Genomic DNA, 23,149 nt, shown 5'->3' on the forward strand with positions numbered 1-23,149 from the left:
ATGCATTGGTAGCATTGCATCAGGCACAGCGTCTAACTTAGTAAAAATGAAACAATTTATCCTCTACACTGTATCTTTTTCTTTTGTTGGGGGAAGGTGGAGGTAGGAAGAGGCTTTGGGGATCATTGTTTTTAACCATAGCAAACATTTAAATGTAGAAATCACTGCACTGGATTAGATCTGCAGTCTAATCAATGCTAAGTCTACTCAGACCATTCTTACAAAGGGTTTATTGGTACAAAAATGCAGGGCAAAAACAACCAGCATTTGATCCTTCTGGAATATCCTGTCCTTTTCAGAAAAAGGGCCAGCCAGATACCTTGGCTTTGTTACAGATTTGTGCAAGGGTATTTCCAGCAAACAATCCTATTTAACACTATGTTTTTCTAGGCTGTGCATAGAACAGTATTGTTTCATAGTCTAAGTGATGTCCCTTAATGAAGAACTGTGGCACTGATTTTCACATGCTTAGCCTACAGTTAGTGAGATAATATATTTCCATAGTTTTAATGCTGCTCATTTAATTTTACTGCACGGTCTCCTGTTCAACACTGTAAGTGAAAAAGTTCAGCTCTGATTTTCAAAGCGTGCATCTCTGTTGTGTTCCCTGTTGCCTCGTGTGCTTGATAACATCGTCTCTTTGTCATGTTACATGGCAGTCATCTCGAGAGCCAGATCATTTTAGTCACCTGCCCTTACACTCATGTTCTGTTTTTAGTTTTAATTAGTTTTAATGAAGTAAGGTAAAGAGAACTGTAGACAGCATTCTTCTTGAAGGTATTTCTCTGTCAGGTAAACACTAGAAGCATAGTTTCTGTGCTTTATTGCATGCACTGTTAAAATTGTTTTCTTTTTTCTTGACAGTGCTTTTGAATTGTTGTGACGGCACCCAGATCTTTTTTCCTTTGCTGAGAATGATGCAATGAAACTTACTTAATAATTATCAAAAAGTATTTATCATGTTGTTTCATAGTCGTTTCACTTTGTTAAATTTCTTCAGTAATCCAAATACACTCCAAGTGTCAATTTTGCCTCTTTATTTTACAGTTGATTTTTCGATGCTACTAAATAATGTTAAAAGCTGATGCAAGTGTAACTTCTGCATGCAATTACTGTTAACCTTTTTCTTCTTAAGTGTCTTTTTTATTCCTGCATTTTGCTTTGGGCTACTTAGTTCATTTTTAATCATTAGTCTAAATTTCAGTCACAATTGCTCTGTTTTCTTTATGATCTTTGAGTCATTATCAAAGGCCTTTTGAATGGCCAAGTAAATAATAATTGCATCTGCAGAGCCACTCCAATAAAAAAAAAAAAAGACATATTTTTCATTACGTTAGCTATGTTGTTTTTCTCTCCATTCTGTAACCTCTTAGACATTCAGGTTAACATCTTTTCAAGTAGCCTTCCAACCATATTATTAAATGCTAGAATTCATTGGCATGTAATGTGAATTATATCTGTGGCTATTTAAGGAGGGGAGTACTACTCTTTCATTCCAGATAGGAGAATGCTTTTTCTTTTTTCTTTCTTTTTTTGGTTGGAAACGCTGATTTCAACCTTGAGCAGCCTGTCTTGTCTTGTAGTTTATCCAGTTATTTCTGCACTGCTCTCTCACCCTTTACTTGCAGAAAAAGAGATTAACGAGATGTAATCTGGAGGGTTCCAAAAATGCAATTTAATCACTTTGTTAGGACAAATCTTTTTGAATGGTTTCTGCCTGCTCTAGGCCTAAAAAGAAGTTGTTCTTTTCAGGCTGAAGACTGCCTCTGGGTCTGTCTGAATTTCTGGCCATTGGGAGAAGAGTGGACAGTATTGTTCCACCCAGAAAATTTGATATGTGCAAGAACTTTGTGTCACAGAGTCACATTTCCTCTAACTATCTTCCTGTTCCAAGAAGGAATGTTTTATTCCATAACTTCTTGTAGTGTGGTTTTCCTTCCCATTTTGGATTTAGATATTGCTGTTGGCTGCTGTGAAAGAAAAAGAATTGGAGAATGAAGGACTTGCAGGGTGAGAAGGATATGGTCTTGCATTTCTTCAGGAGGATTAGTAGTTGTAGAAATGTATGTTTTTTCTTAACATAGCTCTCATCAGGAACCCAGCTATCAAGAAATGTGAATATGGCCATATGGCCATATATATAAGTTGAGTTTACTCTTGTGTGTGACTAAAGATCTCAAGGTCATAATCAGCCATTATCTTTTTTGCAGTTTTTCCTCCTCTTCAGTCACTCCCTTTTTTCCCCAGTATTATTTCAAACCTACCAGACAACTGTTGTGCAGTTTTCTTGCATCTAACGTATGTCAATAAATTGTCCCTATGTCTTTGATTCTTTGGTTCAGTCCTTCTGCTTCTAATCTCAGGTTTAAATATTACTTTGTAAGTACATTCTTTGTTCTATTAATTTCAGCTCAGTGCTTTTTGTTTTTGAAAAAAGACACCTCTTTGCCTTGACATATGTAAAGTTTTTCTCAGTACCCAGTTTGCCCTTGTCCACGTATTTCCTCTGTGTTTAGAGATTGTCTCCCTTTATTTTGAACCGGTAAGCTATGCCTGCATAATCTTTCACATGTAAAAGCAGAGTGTTCCCATTTAAGTCAATGGTAAGATCTGATAAACATGCAATGAGACAATATGTTACTGGATTTTCCTGTAGGTTATTTTAAATACCTGTTGTATTTTGTTTCTTCCTAGGAGCTTGTTTTGCTAAGGAAATTGACTTTTTTTAAACTTAGTTGTCTGTCACGGCTTTCCAACTTCAGTTTTCTTTCTTTGACCCTTGGTGCATTAAAAAGCCCAATATTTTTCTTGTACATTTTGGGGAATAACAGTCACTGGAAACTGCGTGATTAGATTCATATGTTCTATACAAAGAAGTGGAAAGGACAGAAATGAAGGGAGTTGTACTCAGTGCCAGTCATTCAGTCACCTGCAGTGGGCATGTCACCCAGCTTGATGCCAACGCGTAGTCTAGAAGTTTCTTTTATGTTGTGAGCCCTCTGGCCTAAACCTCATGCTTCCTGGTGGCATGTGCCATCTACAGAGGCTTTTTCCTTTCAGTTTTCCTGATGATAGTCTCTTTCCCTCCCTTCCTATTGGGGTAAGAAAAGACCAGAAACAGCAAGAACAAGGAACAGCAAGGGTGAGTGAAGGAAGCGATTCTTTTCACAAACAGAAAATACAGTAAAGCAAATGTAATGTTATTTCTTTTGAATTCTTGATTTCATTTCTCTCTTCAAATCCATATAAAACAAATTGAAATTCATGGGTTCCTGCTATGAAGAAGCTTGCAAACAGGAAGAGTCACTTCTCAGATGTCCTGAGGAGGGAGGAGTGCAAGAACCTTTCTCATCCTGCATATTGCTTGAGAATGCATGGCTAGCAGAAGAGGGAGAAAGGGGCATGCTGTCTGGGTCTAATGAGACCCCAGATTGCTTCATCTGGAATGAGAAACTTCAAGTGTTAATTCCTGTTGCTAGACTCTACATGTAAAACTACATGCATTGTTATGGATTCAAAATGTGTTATTTTGCACAAAGTATCTAAGAACTGGAAGACACCCTTCCTCCTATCTCAAATAGTTAATCTAGACAACTTTTGTACCCTCTGGTTTAGGACCTTGTTTTGGAGCCGGGCACTCCTGGACCTCCTTAGAAAGTCTGCTGACATGGGTAATCTAGTGCTCATTTTCAACTGCACTTAGTCTCTGAGGAATCTGTCTGTGGTACTAAGCTCCCTGGTGCAAAGATTTTGGTCAGCGTGGCACCCCTGCCTGGCCTTAATCATATTCTCTTCCTGAGCTCCTAGCAATGTTTAGATTCTTCAAGTGTACCTGCCTGATGGTAGAGGGGAAAATGTTTTATCTAGGCCGCTCGATTTACATGCTGTTTTCCCCCCATCCTGGCTGAGTACCTGGTGGTAAGACTTATATCCTGGTAAGCAGTATTGCCACAGATAAGGAAGCCTACACATGAAGCCTTTCTTCTGTTGATAAATCTCATATTAATAATGTTGTCCCAGGATATTGTAAACAAGTTGCTAACAGAAAGCTCAAGAGCAAAAGTAAGTGCTTATTTAACCTGATTAAGCCTAGATAGTGGCATGCATGATTTCTAATAGGCAGCACATTTTTCCTTTATTTTTGTCTGTTTCTTTTTTACTAGTGAATAATCCTGGAGCTGGCCATTATGTTCTCCAGCATCAGGTACTTTTTTCTGCACATTTGTATACTGTGAAATATTTTAAGGTTTACGTTTATGATAGCTACAAAAGATCACAGTTTTTAAACTGTTTTAAGACCCAAACAATTTTATAAATCAGCTTAGAACTTTCTCAGAGATGTTGAAAACAAAGCGTGCTGAGGTGGTAGTTTTCACACAAAATGTTTTGATAACTTCAAAACAATTCACTAACTGTGCAGCAATTAGCCTGGTTTTGGAAGGAAGACTACATGAATTTTGTATGTATTTTTTTCTCGGGAAATATCATGCCATTGAGCCTTGGCGGCTGAAGGTGTCTCTATGTTTGAAGAAGTGGAAGGAAAAAAAAAAAATTGGAATGATTTAGTGACTGAAGAGAGTTGCCACTTGCATGAGCTCCATCCCTGGGGATATGACCTTTTTAATCCTCTTTAGTTAATGTATTGGTGATCTTTACTTAGGCAGAGTAAACAGTGCTGTTGTGAACAAAGGGGAGGTCATGCTTCCTGCATTACACTCTGACCCCGGGGTCACGGCCTTTGTTCCCCGCTCAATGGGAATTGCTCTCCAAGGGCCACCACAAAATGGAGAACTAATTTCGGCGCGTGCTGGCGGAGAATGGCAGCATACCGGAGGGAAGGCCTCAGCTCCCTGCTTGCTGGTGGCGGCTGTGCCCGGACCTCACTGAGGAGAGTGTGCTGCTTGGGCCTGCCACTACCGGGAACTTGATTGTGCTGCGTGCTGTCTTTACTCGTTTTTCTTTTGTTTTCCTCTTTTTTTTTTTTTTTTTAATCTCCCCCAACTCTTACTGGACTTTTCCAAGGGAAGAAGCAGTAGGTGAGAGAAAATTGCAGGATTTCTCTCTTTTAAAAGAAAAATGCTGTAGGGATTGCCGCGTTGAACTTGGGCCTTTAAGGTCATAGCTGCGTCTCAGAGTATTACAATTGACAAGTGCTGATATTCAGCCTGTAAGGAAACGTGATGCTGTGTCTCATCAGATTGTGCTGATCGCCTTTTTCACTGCATTTTCCCAGCACTGCATCATATAAATACACACATGTAGCAAACATGAAGCCAGATAGGGTAACTGAGTGGTCCAAAGCCAGACTGAACTGGGAATTTCTCATTTATAATTAATTCTACGTTATAAACAAACAAACTGGTTTGTTTGGTGGAGTTTTTTGTTTTTGGCTTTAAAAACAATTGGTGGCAGAAGGTGATGCATCTAGTTTTTTTTTTGTTGTGACTGGTGAACATTCATAAACATTATATTTGAGATAAATTATTTGGAAAATTCACAATAGAAAACAATCACCTTTCATTGAAAAATGTTCATTATTTTTCATTTCTATATCTGTTCAGTAGTAAAATCTGTGAAATAAAACGATGGATCATAAAGCAATTACTTGAACTGCAAACATATCTTCAGTCAAAATACTTCTTTTCCACCACCCTTCCTTCTATTAAAAAAAAAAAAACAGGAAAAAAAAAAGCCTGTAACTGCTGATGACAGGCAAGTAGTGTAAAACCCAGCAGGGTAAATGGTGAGCACAGGTGGGGTGTATGTGTATGGGGGAACTGACAACAGTGCCATCACAGAAATAAGTAACACTACTGAGTTACACTACTCAGTTTAGTACTGAGTACTAAACTTTGAGGCTCGTAATACTAAACATAAATGGGTCTAAACATAGCGTCAAGGTAAAAATGTGCATTACAGTAGGTGTTAGCTCTTAGACTTGGGCATTTCAGGGCATACTGATTTTTTTTTTTTCCCCTCCACTTTTTATGCCTCCGTAAATCCCTGAGGGGCTAACATTTTGGTGTGACAGATTTCAGAGGGGGTTTTCCTGATGGCTTAGGGAACAGCACTGCTAATACCATTTGCTGCAGTATCCAATGCGTGTTTCTTGCCACTCCTTTTAGGCTGCTTCAGATTATGCTGTAATATTTATTTTACTCAATTTACTCAATACAGGGTACTCTAACTGTCTTTTGTGTGAGACAGCAGTGTTTTCTGTTTCCGTCCGTCTCTCTCTTCATTTTAATTTGTTTACTTGGCATTCCTGACATTACAATTTAAAAGTTAACATCTTTCCCTTATTTTATTTGCAGTTGTGCTATTTAAACAAACGTTTCCAGTTGTCTACTTGTAGATTTAAAAATGTATTCTGTAATATAGCAAAATAATTATTTATTATTAAAATATTAATAAAATATCATTTTAAAAAGTGGTCAAGCAACTCAGATGTCATTCCATTTTAATGAAAACTTGCATTTAAAGCTGAGCCAAGCAAGAAGGGCACAAAGTTAGTATGTCAGTAGCAGGGACACTGAATATAGCAATACTGAAACAGACCCTTCTGTTTCTATTATTCGTTACTTGAAATTTGCCGAGTCTACTTGCTTTACATTTTAATAGAACACAGAGGGGAAAACTATCCTTACTGTATCCGATATCCAATAAAGATGAGAAAGTCAGGTTAGCATGTGTGTATTCTTCACTTATGTTCATTAGTTAAAATTAGTACATATAGTAATGAAAATACAAGGTCCATTCACTACACCATGTGTTCTTCAGTGCTGATGTTGCTTTTTAGTTACCTGCAGGATTTAAAATACTAAAGAGAGTGTGAAGGCATTTATTTTTCTTGTGGGATTGCTTTTTGAGTTTTTGATTTGCTTTGCTTTAAAGCATTGACAGGGTTGCGCTTGCTCTGGAGCTGAAGGGTTTTAGGACAGTTTTAAAATGTGGATAGCTGCTTAAAGTAAAATGAAAATGAAGGAAACATTTGACTAATATTCAAATTTTAAAATACTTTTTCCTCAGAAAAATGTTGGAATTTTATAAAAATATACTATGTGCCCGTATGAAAGGAAAGCTATTTTTTCTTCGTGTTAAATACTACAACATACAATATGATAATGTGGTAGTAAAAGTGCCACTTCTGAAAGCTTCTTACTGAGTGGAGCCGTTATGAGATTTTCTGCTTTGGATATATCTGTGTAAAAACTCTGAAGATATGTGTAGCAAAGACATTCCCCCCCTTTCTTACTGCTTATTTAATCATCTTATTTAAGACAACAACAAAACTGTATAGAAAGAGCTTTATCCCTGGCAAAGTTTGCATGAAAAGAGTATGCAGGGCATAGTCTATTTTACTGTGTGAACCTGAGTCCTCAGCATAACTGTTACTGTCAGTGATTTTTCCAGTTAGTATACATGATAAAGCTAATCATTGGTTTAGTCTTTTCAAGACCTTTCTTATTTCCTAGACGAAGATGTTACTGAAATTAGGAAGTTAGAGATGTGAACTCCTGCATTACTTTTTCTTAACTTGCTTTATCAGAATTGTTTCCAAATGTGACCCCTGAAGTGAAGACGAAGTAAAAACCATTCATATGGAAAAGCATTTCCCCCCAGTCATTACACATATGCCTGTTCTGCCTTGAATATTAAGCCATTTCTATTACGAGCAGATCTTCCTGATCCTTTGGAAAGAAGAAATGAAAAGTTACAAAGCTATTCTGTGGAGCATGGTTTTGGTCAGGTTTCACATGCACGCTGGACATTCCTGAACCTATTCTTTTTATTATTATTATTAATTTAACTTTTATCTTAATACCAGACTGACAGATAAATGGTTTAGGGCCACTGCAACTTCGCAGCAGCCATTTGAAGTAAATGCGTGTTTGCCCACATTGACTTCAGGTGAAGTCTCTCCTTCTACCTCTTTCCTTTGAATACTTGAATTTAAAAAAAAAAAAACAAACCACATTGAAGTTTCAAAATGCTGCATGGCTAGAGATATTACAGATACAGTATTGAACAGTTACGTATGTGGGTTTTAATACAGGAAAATGCAAGACAAGTTGCACCTGTAAAAATAAAAATGTTACTTTTCTGTGGCACTGCATGGTTACCTTTTTCTGCAGTATGAGAATATCATTCTTATGTTTTCCTCAGGCATTATCCACTTTGGACACAGAAATGTACAACAGCCTCAAAATGGCGTTCTCTGCTAGGGAAACGCAAAGACAAAAGCTAGAATAAAACAGTAGTTCCAGCACAAAATGATCTTTTCCAGTGGATTACGTTTTTCAGCCTGATTAAGGTTTTGGCCACTTGCTGGCCAGTAAAAGGTGAATGCTCGTACTGTAAATTTGATATTCCTATAAAAATCTTCCTCTGTACGTATGGCATAGCCATTTGCTATCTGAGCATGTGTGCAAGTACTGTATTAAAGCAAAATTGTGTTTTACAAATCCCCACAATGAATCTCAAATATCTGTTTGCTTTCCCTTCTGTGCTGAAAACTCCTAGCACTGCCAACTGAGCGCTGGAACAGAATTTTGGTTTGTGTGTGCTGTGCTTTATTGGATGAAATACCCGATCTTTATGACCGTTTCCCTAATTGTTGCAGGTCTATTTAGGGAATGAGGTCTTAAATTCAGGTAGTTACAGAGCAGTTAGTTAGTTGTACATGTTTTCTGAACGTAGTGATGAGTTGTTACGATAATGTTGAAGGAGAAAATTACTGTTGATGTAGTACCAAATTTTTTGTATAGTTAGATATTTTATAACATTTTCTAAATGCCATGTTTATTTGTATAACTAGAAAAAAATGTACTAAACAGTATCTTCCAAGATTTTCCTGTTATTCAAATGTAACCCTTTATTAGTAATCTTCAGGCTGAGTTATTAATGTGATTTATATTGTGCAATTTTATGTAAGCCAAATATTAATGTATAGTCTTGCTCTTACAGTATTCACGCCTTCTGGACTGTATATATACATACATTTGACATGTATGGTCTGCTGTGTTACACGTGTGTGTGCACATACATGCTGAAGAGCTGAAGTATATGTCATTTCTTTAATATAATTGTTGGGGGGAGAGGAAATTGTTTCTTTTTCTTATTGTTAAATGATGGAAGCAATTTAGGCTTTCCAGTTTTGGTATTTGGCTTAAAAGTTTTCGAAAAGCAGATGTATTTCTAATTGAGTCAGGCAGAGTCTCGCTGTCTTGTTGCCAGGAGACAAAAGGTGTCATTGTCTTTTTTTTTTTCCTCCCTCCATGATTTTCTTATTAAGTTCCTCGTTGCACTAGAAAAAGCACTGTACAGTTCTCTTGAATTTTTTTTGGTGAACCAGGAAAAACTCATTGCATGGCATTTGCATGCAATGTAAGGTTGATGATACGCTGAGAGGCAACTTCAGAGTTGACCTTGTAAGATTTCATTGCTTTTATCATCCATCTAAAATCTCTAGTAAAATGCCCTGGCAAAAAATGGTTAAGTTTGGAAGTTGAAATTTCCATGGATTCGTCACCGATATCCCCCGGGAACTTTCAGTATTCTGAAAAGGAAGTGTTTTTAAACAACTTAAAAAATAGTTTACTAAGAATATCTGGAAGTGCTTTTTCATTATTTTTAATTTTTTTTTTTTTGTTGTTTGTTTGTTTGTTTTTTTTGAGGTGCTAGCGTTATCGTTCACATTGTACTTTTTGTGTAGGTAGCATAGAAAAACCCCAGTGAATATTTTGCTTTTAGGAATGTTTTAGCTTTAACATGCTGCAATAAGCTTCATTAAAACAATGAGTATTAAATTGTGGCATATATTTAGTCAGTATGGATGCTGATTCATCTTTCAAAAAGTAAAAAAGTAAAACATTACAAAGAAAGATTTTTTGCTTTCAGTAGCAAGATGACACACTCTTTTTAAAAAATACTTTGCGTTATATCCAAGGCCAAGGTAATTAATGTAAAAGTCTCTTCTTTCTGGACAATCATAAATGGTTCGATTCAGAGATGCTGTTCTGAACCGAGGCCTTGCTGCTCCAACTGCCTGTGAACTCCACAGCCAAAACTGCACTGCTGCAGCTGCTGGTGGTGGAGTTCGCTTGGACTTCCCCAGTGCATGTTTCATAATACAGTGCATTGTCCACAGGGTGTCTTTGAGAGTGGGACAGAAATCCATTCACGTTTTCTAAAATCCTTGTTGTGTATTCTGTCATTTTTGTCAAATATGAAATGTGTGTGTGTGCATGTGTGTGTGTGTGTAAGCAGAATGCTTAACTGTATCTGTGTATGGGAATAAAAATTTCTAGACAAAGGAAATACAGAATCACATGTATGTGTGACATTTTGTTTACTAAGGCTGAAAAATAGCAGAATACTGTTAAAGCCGAATATGTAAATTTAGACATCCTTTCAAAATGTAGGAAGCCTGGTAATGAATACAAGTGTGACAATTTTGGTAAGTATAACATGACATGAGAGAGAAATGATTCCCAGGAAGACAGTTCATGGAATACAAATTTTATAAAGTACTGAATTAAATGTGGTGTTATTTTTTCCTCAACTGTAATCTATACTATCAATTAATATAAATAATATAAAGCCTCTGTACAGATAAATACATTAATACAGTTATTATACCATTGATATTCTTTTTTATGATAATAATTATGAGTCAATATTGTTCATGTTAAGAGGATTTTTTTAAGGAATGGGATTTAAATACCAACACACTGTTACACTCTGAGACTTCAGATAGCCAAGCTAGACAGATGAATCTAAGATGCACGTGATTCATTACATATTTTATTTTTAAAAAGTTAAAGAGAAATATTTAATTGAACTGTAAAAATGAAGTTGGCTATGTACAATAGATGGGATACTAATATTCAGCTCAAAGATGGATAAAGTACTTATGAATTCACTATCTGCAACCAATTTGGGTTAAATATCTTCATGTATACTAAATAATTGCAACTCTGCTATGAATGTGTCATCACAATGGGCAACCCTTTTTATTTTCTTCCACTGTGTGTGAATTTGTCACTTTCCTAACATTTCACTGAAAAAAAAAAACCAAAAAAAAGAGCAATTTCTGTGATATGTTCTCCTTTTTGTTCCCACTACAATTTACTTTGTAGCACTCCATTGTACAACAGATAAAAAACAGAGCCTCTTAATACAAAACTTGGTCACTCGGCAACTTTTGCCTAGTTGAAAAGCCTGTGAGTAATTTGCAATATGAAGGTATTTTAATGCCCTGTGTGTGGACCTAAGAAATTTCAGGTTTTCATTGCAGATTTCAGTCTGTCTATCTGCTTTTTTTTTTTTTTGCAGCTTAATTTTCTCTAAAAATCAACATTTTCATAATTTTTTACAAGGTGATATTTACTTTCTTTTTTCTATATATTTGTATTTTAATTCTCTCACTCCCCCCCCTTTCTCCCCTAGTAGCTATTTCTTCAGGGCATGCAATTTTGAGCAGACCTGCCCATTTAAATAAACAGGGGTGTGTTTTAGAATCCAATAGCTTGTTGTAACTCTGCGTTCCTAGTGAAATCAGAAGAAAAGTAGTGCTGGAGCAGAGCACTTGAACTTTGAGAATTGGAGTTGTCAGTCTCTGCTGAAGGTACAGGAATAGCGGATGGTAAGTCCTTTTAATGTTTCTGAGGTTAAGCACTGCATGTGAAATATGGCATCTCCTGGGATAAGTGCCATCTCTTTTTCCTCTGAGTGTAGCTAGAGGAAAAAGCTGGGGTTTATTTTTCTGCTGGAATTAGCAGCGTGGTGGCCATTTGTGACCTGGGCTGGCTGCCTGCTGTCGCGAGGCGATGCTGGGGCTGTGAGCCCCTGGGCAGCAGCAAGAGGATCGGGACCGGGCTGGGAGGCACCCGCACCTATGGGGCTGCAGGCAGCTGGGGGCAGCGGAGCTGGGGAGGCCGGTATGATGTGGGCTCCCAAAATCATAGGAGACGGTAATCTGCAGAGTGCAGCTGCACTGTCTGAGCTCAGCGTGAGGAATGGACTGCAGTCTGTCAGAGCATCAAGTAGTATGCCTGGGAAAACTGGATGTGGTTTATAGTTTAGTTACACTGTCAATAAAACAAAATAGCAATGTTTTACGGCTGAGGAGATTTCTCCTTATCTGACGTGACTTTGCCGCTGCCTAGCTTCCAGCCTGCTTCTCCTTCACAAGTATATACTGCAGTTAAATTAGCCTCCAGGAACTTTATAGCACCTTTCTGATAAATAAGTAGAAGCCAGTAAAAAACATCTTATCTTGGATTTGGATTTGTTGTTTGAGATGTAAATTTTCAACAGTAGGAATGGTATACAAGAAAATCATTAATATCATCAGTTTCAAGCATACGGTTTTGTATGTTAAAAAAAAAAGTTGCACAATAAACAAAATTGTGTTGGTAACACCCATTAAAAAACTGCTAATGTCATGCACTGTTTGATACTTCCTTCCTCTGGGAGAAAAAAAATATTAAAAAACAAAAAGCTTGTCCTACTGCCAGAGTTTCCTTTGTGTTGGTACCAGTTTAATGCCCACTTTGCTGTAAAACATTATCGTTAATATACAGTATACTGAAAGAAACATTTTTGCAAAATGCTTCATTATGTTGGATGCTGGAAATGCATCCTTGCTCAGCTGTGCCTTTACATTTCAGAATCACTTGCATCAAACTTGTCTGTATTTGGTATTCTGAATGTTTTTTCCCCTCTAGGTTAATATGCCACTGATCCTCTAGAATTAATGTGAGTTATTCAATGAAGTACGCTTCTATGATGCGTACATCAGCTATAATCCCACAGAGCACCTTCAATCCCATCAGGAAACAATGGGCAAACTGCTTTGCTTCTATTTTTATTTTTTAAAAGATGCTTTAAAAAAAAAAAAGTATAGATTTCCTGCTGATGCTTTATATAACGCATACTGGGATTATTTTATAGATAGAAAAAGTAAAAATTCAGAAATATGAATTTTCACTCTTGCGGGCATCTTTATCTTAAAAGTTTAATAAATTTGATTGGATTATTTTTCTAAAAAACATGTACCTGGTCATATTTTATTAAACATTTCTGGAGGTTGTTAGATTAGAAACATTCCGATATTGAAAATGATCTATATTATTTAGAAAGAAAAAATCACGAATCTGTATAGAAATGTTTTTGATGTCTGTACTGCTTAAAAAGTATAGATGTAATAGCACTCCAAGTTCAAATAAAAGAAAACAAATTAGTGCATTAGAGAAGTATGCGTCAATGAGTTCCCAATAGACAGAACTTGTGATAAGGGGAGAGAAAAGTGTTATAAAATTATGTAATAGACAAACAAACTTCAGTTCAAAACTATGGCTGTTTTAGAATTTACATAATTTCAAATTATTCAGGAATAATGAGTGTTAAAATAATTCCTCTGCTTCCTTCTTTTGAATTCCATTTCTCTTAAGTGAAGCATGCGAGTTAGACTTCCCTTAATTGCTTTCCTGAATCCTTATTTTTTAGTACAGCAGTAATCTTCAGTTAGATGATTTGCCATCTTATTTTACAGCTATGGTGACAGATATGATGTATTTGTGCATTTCCTTGAAGAAAGATAATATACAGTGAGCCAGTGTGAGCTGCAGTTCTGTAAATGAGATGCACTTTTAACCATCAGAGTGCAGCAGTTATCCCAGTTACGAGACAGAAGCAGAGATGGAACTCAGCTGTCTTTGCATTTTTATGAATAAAAAATGAGAAAGAAAGGGATAGGTATAAAGAGTAACGGACAAGGAGATCTGTATTTTTATATAAAAAATACAGTAGTAAATAAGGAGCTGAAAATAGTGTCATGGAGAAAGGGCAAAAAGTCATTGGGGGATCCCATTAAATGCAAGTAGAACAGTGCCAGCTAAGCTATTCATACATGTGAGCCTGATCCTTTCTTAAAACTGTGGTCTGTCTTTTATATTACACTGGCATCAAAAGTTGTTGAATGCACCATCGCTTACAATCTCTTAACATTTCTCATCTGTGCATGTCTGTTAAAAATAAATACTATCACAGACATCATTATTTCAAAATAAAAATGATAAGAGTTTTTAGCGGGATACCACGGCTATCTGTTGCTAAGTCTGTCCTCCAGAAGTTACGCTTGCTTTTACTTTCTAAGCACTCAAGATTTATGAATACACATCTACAGCCCATACGCAGCAGACACAAAAGTTGTTAGAAGAAGAGTTCAGAATTCCTAGGTATGATTTTACCAACATAAAACTTTGTGGGAAAGTTGCTGTTTAAATATCTTGTCAGATACATCCTGATAACCTCTAGTATGTTTTTACTGTAATTCCCTAAAAATAAATATTAAAAACATTTTGTGGTTTCACAGTATTAAAAAAAAAAATAGAAACTGGTAAGGGTAGACCATAAAACATGTATCTGGCTTACAAAGGAACTGTTTATTCTCCTCAGAATGCCAGTGGTGAGCATTTTCGTGAGATTTGAGGCCGGATAAAAATGTGCAGCAGAGGTTCCCTAAATATGTCACTGCAGTACATTCAAGATGTGGCTCAGCCAGCCGTTCTGAGACCCACATGCCACTCTGTGCTTTCTAGACTTAGCTAATATTGTGCATTTTAATAGAGCAGATGTAATCACATTTACTGCGTTCTGTCTGGAGTGTCATGTCTGAAAACAATGAGATGGGTTTTAATATACTTTATAATATATAGGGGGAAAGGATGTCCTGCTAAATGCAGGATACTCTGTTCTTTGTAATTCTTGCTTTTAGCAATTGTATCAGGCAGAGTGCACGCAGCTCCTGGGATGGCTGCGTTACAAGCCTACTGTAAGTCTGTCACTGTCCAGCAGATCACTTAAATACCATATTTTTAGAAGTCAGTGAGTTTATGTAAGAGGGAAATGCATCTTAAAAAAAACCTCTGTGGCTGTGAAGACCTCTGCAATTTTTTACAGGACCTTGCATTTGAAAGTAGTAGGTCTGAGAGCAGCCACTAAGGAAGGGGGGGGTGGGGGGGGAGGAAGAGGGAAGGGGGTGAGGATCTGCGAGTTGCAAGGAATAGGATCACGCATCTACTGTTTTTCCATCTCACATTTTCTATCATCTCATTATCAATATTTAGAGGAATAAGACATCAGTATCTTTTTTCCTCAGGAATATTTTTAGAAGTGTTAGAAACAGCGTGGTATTGACTTTTCCAGTTAGTTGAAACTGTCCAGCTGCTCTAAAAGTACATCGGGGGAGCAATGATAACATAAGCAAAATAAATATTAAATCAGGGGACAACTACAACTTCCCTTAAGTAGCCATGTAATCCCTTTTTCCCTTTTTTCTGATGGTAACGTATTTTCCACAAAGAAGACTTCACGAGGTTGAATCGTTGAATCCTGCAGTCCTTTTTTTTTTTTTTTTTTTTTTACAAAGGGCAAACTGAATGCTCGACAACGCTTTTTATTAGGAAAGCACTTAAAAAAATTCGAATATACCAATAACAGAAAAAGTATATATATTTTTACTGCAACCAGGAGATCTCATTGGTTGAGTGAAATGGCGAGATGTGACGCAAAAGGACACTTGGACGGGTAGAAATGCTGATGTATGCCAAAGCAGGCGTACCAAGAAATGCTGTTGCTATGAGAGAAACAGAGGGAGAGGGAGATCGTGAGAGAGCAAGTTGTGGAGGCCTTCTTTTCTCCCTTTTGGCTCGCAACACAGACTGCTCCATCTCATTTCTAGCAGGGAGGGTTTAGCAGTCCTCGGTGGGCATTTTCATCAGATCCAGCATCTAGAGGAAGGGAGGGTTTAGCAGGTCACCTCGGAATGCGAGAGCAATGGGAAAGCAGGAGGGTGTATGTGCTAAACCAGTGATCTGCGCTATGATAGATACACAAATTAGTACAGCAGATGAAGCAGCTTAGCTCGTTATCCACCTGTATTAAGACTAGCAACTCAAAGTTACAGAATTAAAATGCACAGACACACAGAGACACAGACAGACGTATAGTTATAATGCCCCCACCTTTCAGCTCATGAATTATCCAGCTGGGATAGCGCTGTTTCTTGTGTGACATTCTTACAATGCTGCAATGAATTCACCTTGTGAGTCCATTAGCCGGAGAAGGAGGAAAATAATTTGCAGGAATTTTTTTTTTTGCCTTTCTTCTTCGGCAAGGGGGAAAAAAGTTTGCGCTATGAACTTAAACTAGCAGCTTCTGGAACCGGAGCCAAAAGGGGCAGGAAGTTGTTTTACAATAGCGTTACAGTGATCTGCCACAAATGGAAAAAGCCAAATGTTGGACTCTGCAAAGAGAAAAAATATTCTTCTCTCTCTCGCCTCCCTTCTTCTGCCCCTTCAGAGAAAAAAAGTAGAAAAAGGAAGGCTTGCTAGAAGCTCTTTTCATTTTTAATTACTTTTCCTAAGTAATGGAAAGATTATCGTACTTGCATATTCCATGGCAAGCACAAGGGGAAGAAGTATCAAAGGGACGTTTAAAAAAAACGCACTTGGTAACTAGCAACGGGACTTTTGGCACAATTCCTCGAGTTTGCTTGAGGTTATGGAGGGGGATGGGAAGGAGAGGAGCGAATCTACGCAGTACATTTTCCTTAAAAAGGGGAGGAGGAACAGAGGCAAAACTGTATAAAACTTTTTTTTTTTTTTTTTTTTTTTTTTTAAGGAAACGTGCATTGCTCTTCTGAAGCTGAATCCTCAGGCATTCGTGGCCCGTCTCTGCAGCCCGATGTGTTTTTTGTGCGTGTGTGTAAGCGCTCTCAATCAAACAGAAATCATGGCAGCTGTTTTTCTTCCAGCACAGCAGTTGAGCTGTCTCGCCCAAATGCTTATCAGCTTTTGACTCCGTGCCAAGATAGTTATAAGGGCCAAGCAGCCTGCGCTTGGCTGTGCAGCTGGTGGAGGAGCGAGGGCATGAGAAAACAGAATCACCCAGCTTTTTTTGTCACACACACCATTTACTTTTTTTTTTTTTTTTTCCAATCCCCGTTTTCAGCGCCGTGGGTCTTCCGAGCAGCTTTTCCGTAGTCTCCGCAGCGCTTTCCTACAGGGCCGCATCTAGACGGGAGTCCGGCGCTCCTTGTTCTAATCCCGGAAGATATTTCCGTAGGACCTTCCTTTCCTTTCCCTCCCACTCCCCCCCTCCCGCCCCCAATTAAAAGCTGCATTAGCCGGCCCCGCTGTCTCTCCTCACGGCTGCTCTGTCCTCCGCGGCCCGCACGGTCCCGGGCCCTCGCTGCGGTGCGCTGTGCGCGGCCGTTCGGCAGTGCCGCGCCGTGCCGCCCTCCTATCGCCAGCCCCGGCCCTGCGCCGCGCCAGCGCGGCCTCCTCCGCCTCTCGGCTGCAGTCGCTGCGAGGGGGAGGCCGGACTCTGGAACGAGGCTGCTGCCGCCGCTCGCATTCCTGCTGCAAGGGCCTCCCCTTCAGACGGCCTTTGCCAGAGCAGAACTTTTTAAAATGCTGCGCATAGGCGCTGCTGCTTTTTCCCCTCTTCGTCTTTCTCTCTCTCTCTCTCTCTCTCTCCATTTAACCCTCCTTTCACTGCTGAAGAACGGATTAATTTTCCGTCTCTCCTGCGCTTGGCTCGGCCGTACTGTATCTCGTTGCATTGAGGTTAAAACTCCGAGTATTTTCCCCTCCGCTGATCCTTTTCTCTCTCTCCCTCTCCTCTCTCTCTTTTTCCTCGGTTAAGAGGAATTGATTTCTTTGGCCGAGCGATGAATCGGGCTTCCCTAGTTTGTATGCTGTGAGAACGAGGGCTTTTATTTGTCACATTCCCCCCTCCCACCCAGTACCGGCACACCGCGCAGCTCACGGAACGGCTGGTCACTCTGCCTGCCTCTGTACTACAGCTCTGTTTCGGCGGCCGTAGGTGTCCGTGCCGCAGGGAGCGGGGCTCCGCTCCCCCTTTCGCCCCCCTCTCCCCCCCCCCCCGCGATGGCCGACACGGGGGTGTGCGGAGAGCGGGGGGCCCGTCTGCTCCCCGCGGCGGAGGGGAGAGGGATGTGCAGCAAAACGCTGCCTCTGGGACAGGTGCCAGCTCCCAGACAAAAGGAGTGGAATAGGCTGTAAAGAGGGAGTGGGGGAAATTAATAGCCGGCAAAAAATAGGAGCCGCGAGCCTCGGGAGGAGCCCTGGCGGGAGCGCGCTGCCTCGCCGGCCTCTTCGCCGGGTATTCCCGAGCTGCAGGGCGGAAGGAGAAAGTTGTGGCATACTTTTTATTCCTGTCTTCTCTTCAGACGTTGGAAAGCGTGAAGGGAGAGTGGAGGGCGCCTTTTTTTTTTTTTTTTTTTTTCTTCCCACCCTCCTCTTACTGAATTATTCATAGTGTCAGCGGTGAAGCCAGGACTATTAGCATGCATCAGACATGCTGTTTGTCTGTTTGCTAACATTCTTCATTCAAGACTTGTTAACTACCAGACAAGCTTAACATGCTTCTCTCTTTCTCCTCCCCTTCTCTCTCCCTCTCTCTCCCTCCCCTCTCCCTTCCCTTCCCCTCCATGCCACCCCTCGCAGCCTCCCATTGTTGTCGCTGGGAGCTGGCAGCAGCTGTGGCAGGGGGAGCGTGCGGAGGAGCCGCCAGCCGCCCGCTAGGTAAGGACCGCCTTCCCTCCTCGCAGGCCTGCGTGCACTTGCGGGGCCGCCGGCTCGCCGCCCGCCCGCCCTTCCCGCGGCCACCGAGCCGCGAGGCGGAGACGCCGCCGCCCGAGGTCGGTCCGCAGCCCGCTCAGGGGTAAGCCGAGCCCCGCCGAGCGGGGACCGCAACTTGGGGAAAGAAAGTGCGCGGGCATCGCGCCTCGGCGGGGCCGCCGGCAGCGTGGCGAGGTCGAAGCCCGCTTCCCTCCCTCTCTCTCTCCCTCCCGCAGGGCTGGCCGCGAGGGACGCGGTGCGGCGATACTTGCCACCGCCGGCGGGTTTTAGGTTGGACGGTCCCTGCCCAGCGAGGCGGCCCCTCCCTTCGCCAGGCTGGCGAGAAGCAGCGGGCTTCGTTTTCTTAGCAGACAAAGGTCGATCACAGCTTTTATTTCTGAATGCAAATCTTCCAGGACTTGTGCCAGTCTTGCCTTCATTGATTGCAGAATAGCTGCTGGCTTCAATGGCAATCCCCTCCCTTATTTCTTAAACAGAAAGAAGCTCAAGAAAAGAAACCGACAAAGTTGGGCGGTGCAAGTTTTTATATCTATTTAATATTTCGACGTGTCCCAGGCGTTACTAGACATCGGCGTGCAGAGCAGTCACGATGTGCCTGGGAGCGAGTCCATGGGGTTTTGTGCCATTTGTACATCTGGGCACCACCATACCCGTCCTGAACTCATATTTTTGAGGTAACTGTGAGATAATCTTCAGTAATTGTATCGCATTAGTTATGCGTCTCGATTCTTTTAGCGGCATGGATTTGGACATAAGTATTTCCAGGGCTCATATTTAATTTTTCTAGTAGCTAGGATTGTTCAGGATTGCTTTATAATTGCCATTTGTATCATCTCTTCTTGCAATGATTTTTTTGATAGCCTGCAAAGGTCCGTAAGTGCCATAAGTGTATTTTCTATTTTATCTTCTACGTACATGTGCAGGTACGTGCTCACACTCAGTCCCACTCTTTCACTTGCTCTTTGGGTGTTGATGAAGAAATTTACTTAAGTATATTACTTAAATATTAGACTAATGCCATTTATAGCTAAATCAAAGTAGCATGCAGTTATGGATGTTCTGTGTTAGCCATTATTTGGCAGAGGGTTACAGATTTATAATTATTATGAAATTTCCTAACCTGTAACACTTTCTGTGCTTTATATAGCCAAGTGCACATGCAAGCTAAAGTATCTGGAAATTAATATATTTTAAGGAGCCTCTCTGTGATACCTAGTCCTTCCATATGTATTTGTAGTACAAAATGCTTTCTTCTATGCTGAAGAAACCTGGATGCTCATGTAAAGTATTTGAATATTTTCATTTAATTTGATTTATTTATTTAAATTCATGGATACGAGAAAGCAAATCCAAATGCTTTTTTTTTTTCCCTTTGCAAAATAACTAGAAAATACCCAGTGGCTTGCACAGCACAACTTTTAAATTCAGGCCATTGTCAGTATTGTATCAAAATCATCTCTTTATTGACATTGCATTTGAGCTGTTTTATGGTAACGTAAACTGAAAAAATAACTCGTAACTTTAAGCAGTAAAGTAGTATTTATTGGCCGATCAAACTCAAAGTAAGCAGAGAATGTTTTGGTGAACTGTGCAGATTAAGAAAGGAATTTAGGAACGTATGGCTCAGTAATAGCTCAGCTACAATTAATTTCTTCCAAGTACTTTTCAGAGGCTTGTAGTAGCTGCCCAGGGCAGTGCAGATAAAATATTAACTAATATTTTGATCTTGTAGTAATTGTTTTAAAATTGCAAACTCCTAAACGATGTTCTCTGTGGAATTTCAGAGCACTCTATTATATTGCCCCCAATGATGCTGTTTATCTAAAGAGAATTTTTCTCTTAGGTTCTACCACTTGCTGGGGCTGTCTTGTTGCCGAGTAGTAGCACTTAAAGGAATATAAAATTGCTTCTGGTTTGTGAGTTCATTATTCTGTGATGGCTTGCTAGAAATGATCACTGTGGAAGTGAAAGAGACAGAACTGACTTACTTCTGGTTTGTTTCACGGTGAGGATTTCTTCAACTGCGCTGAATGTGGACGTAGCAGTGCATAAAGATCATGTGCATGCTAATTGGAGAAGAAGGATTAAAATCTGTTGATGAGATTGGGTTTTAAATTCAAAATTATTTTAGTCTAGAACATGAAATATAATTGCTGATAGAAATGTTCTGCTCCTCAAATGAATGCCTTCAGGAATTATGCACGTGAGCTAAAGCATTTACATTTGAAAGCATTTTGTGTCGAACTGCCAAATAGTTTCCTCAAAAATACTTGGTGTATGGAATGAAAAATTGAAAGCATAGGCAATACTTCTCTTCATGAAAATATTTTTTTTTCCATAATTGACTAGGATGAATTTTTAGCATGTTTTCAGATAATAATTTAGTAGAACATAGTGAAAATAATCTTAGATGCTCTGTTAGAAAACGAAATTGGTTTTGCTCCAGACTGTCTTTCTCCCCCACTCCTTACTCCGAGTGAATTTTTATCTTCCAGGAAGGGATGTAAGGTGTTTCTGGTAAATGAAGGTCATGTTCTTAGGCTCCTGGCTCTCCTGAGCAAAACCTTGGCTTTCACCAGGTGGTGCTAGGGCAAGGAGTGCAGAAGAGATATCTGCTAGGCCCGTGAGCGCAATGCAGGGCTGCACAGAGCTCTGCTATGTGGAGGGGAGAGGGCAGCGTGCATCGAGTGAGCACAGCCCACGGTGCTTTATATGTAGATGGATTGTGATGTGTGGAGATGCTAAATTGGATGTGTGGCATTCTTATCCAGGCTGAACTTTTTGAAATAAATTGGAATTTTGCCCCGGTGAAGACTGCAAGGTTTGGATTGGGGCTAAGGGAGGTTTTATTGTGGGCGAATGGGAGCGGAAAAGAAGGAGGTGGAGTGGAGAAAGGGAAGAGAATGGAACAGGAGTTCACGCTTTCAGATGTAGGTGCAGCCCTGAGTTGTTGTTTTCTCCAAAGCTAGGCGCTAATGTCAAGCTGGCTTCTGTTTTGTATGGGTGCATTTGTACAGTACTGCCTTTTTCCCACATCTGCCAAGTATTCACAGTCACTTTGTAACTATGAAGGAGAAATACAAAGGAGGAATGGAAGGAAGGCCTTGTTGCATCTAGGTTTCGCCTGGAGTTTTTTGGGGGGTTGTCTGTATAATTCACATCCCCGAAGCATTCTGGCAGCCACTTAGAGGCAGGTGGGTTCCCTGTGGCCAGGCCCAGCTCCACACGAGGTGTGCTCCTGGCAGACCGGGGCCTTCACCTGCCTCCGGCTTGTGGCCTCCTCACATGGTGCTGCAGTGCAGGCAGGCCTGTCGTCGTGATGCCTTCCTTCCAGAACATGGAAATGCGCACTAATTAGGCATTTTGCCTGCTAACTGCATCAGTTGCTCTCAGCTTGAAACAGGTGCAGGTAATCAGCACTCCCTCCTTTTCCCCCCGCGATGGTGGTGGTGGTGGGGGGGACTTGCATCTATAACAAAGCAATTCTGTGATGCAGATTTAATTTTGATTTATATGGTCTCTACCGGATTGAAAATACAGTGAATGTAGGAATGTGATGATTCCATGTCTTTGTTTCTTAAGACGTACTGTAAAGCATGTTTCTTCACAGTCGTGTGTGTTCATATAGCATGTGTTGTTGCACAATGCATTTGATTTTTGCAAGGATACATATTCATGTATTCAGCATGCATGCAGCTAGCTAGACTTATGATTGCAACCAGAAGACAAAAAGTTGAAATGGCTGTAGCCAGCACAATAGGCGTTCACGAGGAGAGTGATCCCAGTAGATATAAAATGGCGGGGCAGATTTTTTTCAAGCGCATGTGCACTTCTGCAAGTCCTTAGTTTATACTGCTGTAAACTGTACTGACTGTGTAAATTTGCACTTGTTGTGCACTTAACTCCGTGCCTGGGCCGCAACAGAGAGAATGTGGTTAAGTTTGATGGGTTTCTAGATCCATCCCTCTCTATCCAGGTATTCATTAATGTGTTATGTCTGTACATTTCGTGGAAGTTGCTGCTGAATCTTGCCTTTGACTTAACACTAGCAAGCAAACCACTTTGTGATTTTTTTCCTAAGTATGCTGCAAAAATTTTTCCACAGCTATCCCTGCGCTTACATGGAATGTTTTTAAATCTTCTAGTGATCCTAGTATTGTCATGTTTTCATGAAAGACTGTTGTCTTCAAAATCAGACATAATTCTGTTTATGATGCATGTTTTGTAGGCATATATGCAGGATAAAATGCCCAGAATCAGCCACTTTGCAGCCTTTTAAAAACATATGCCATCAAATGTAAGCTCTCATCATTTTGAGTTGCCCTTTGTAAAAACAGCCTTGTTTTAGCAGAAAATTAGTGTTACCAGTTGTTCAGTGATTGCATACTCTTCTTTCCTGCATGCATTTGAAATGTGCTGTGCCATACCTCTAGAAACAAAAGGTCTGATCCAGAAGCCTCTGACCATCTGAGCAG

At 40.0% G+C, this 23,149-nt stretch overlaps 2 protein-coding genes across 7 annotated transcripts in view; one reads left to right on the forward strand and one right to left on the reverse strand.

Annotated features, from left to right (window-relative positions):
• The window catches only part of LOC146545400 (uncharacterized), a 30,678-nt gene extending 11,502 nt beyond the window's left edge, over nucleotides 1-19,176 (reverse strand). Inside the window, exons 1-2 of one of the 5 annotated variants that reach the window (XR_014885650.1) lie at nucleotides 16,032-19,176; nucleotides 215-15,797 (exon numbers count right to left, since the gene is read on the reverse strand). The gene's annotated coding sequence lies outside the window, so the exon portion shown is untranslated. Of the gene's footprint in view, nucleotides 1-214; nucleotides 15,798-16,031 lie in introns of those variants that run through there. The other 4 variants (XR_014885652.1, XR_014885651.1, XM_085233275.1 and 1 more) reach the window with 4 other exon arrangements.
• The window catches only part of PPARA (peroxisome proliferator activated receptor alpha), a 173,815-nt gene continuing 169,199 nt past the window's right edge, over nucleotides 18,534-23,149 (forward strand). For both annotated transcript variants that reach the window (XM_085233236.1, XM_085233242.1), the window contains exons 1-2: nucleotides 18,534-18,617; nucleotides 19,151-19,348. The gene's annotated coding sequence lies outside the window, so the exon portion shown is untranslated. The remainder of the gene's footprint in view (nucleotides 18,618-19,150; nucleotides 19,349-23,149) is intronic.

This window comes from Meleagris gallopavo, chromosome 1, assembly GCF_905368555.1.
Source record: "Meleagris gallopavo chromosome 1, MGAL_WU_HG_1.1, whole genome shotgun sequence".
Taxonomy (NCBI): domain Eukaryota; kingdom Metazoa; phylum Chordata; class Aves; order Galliformes; family Phasianidae; genus Meleagris; species Meleagris gallopavo.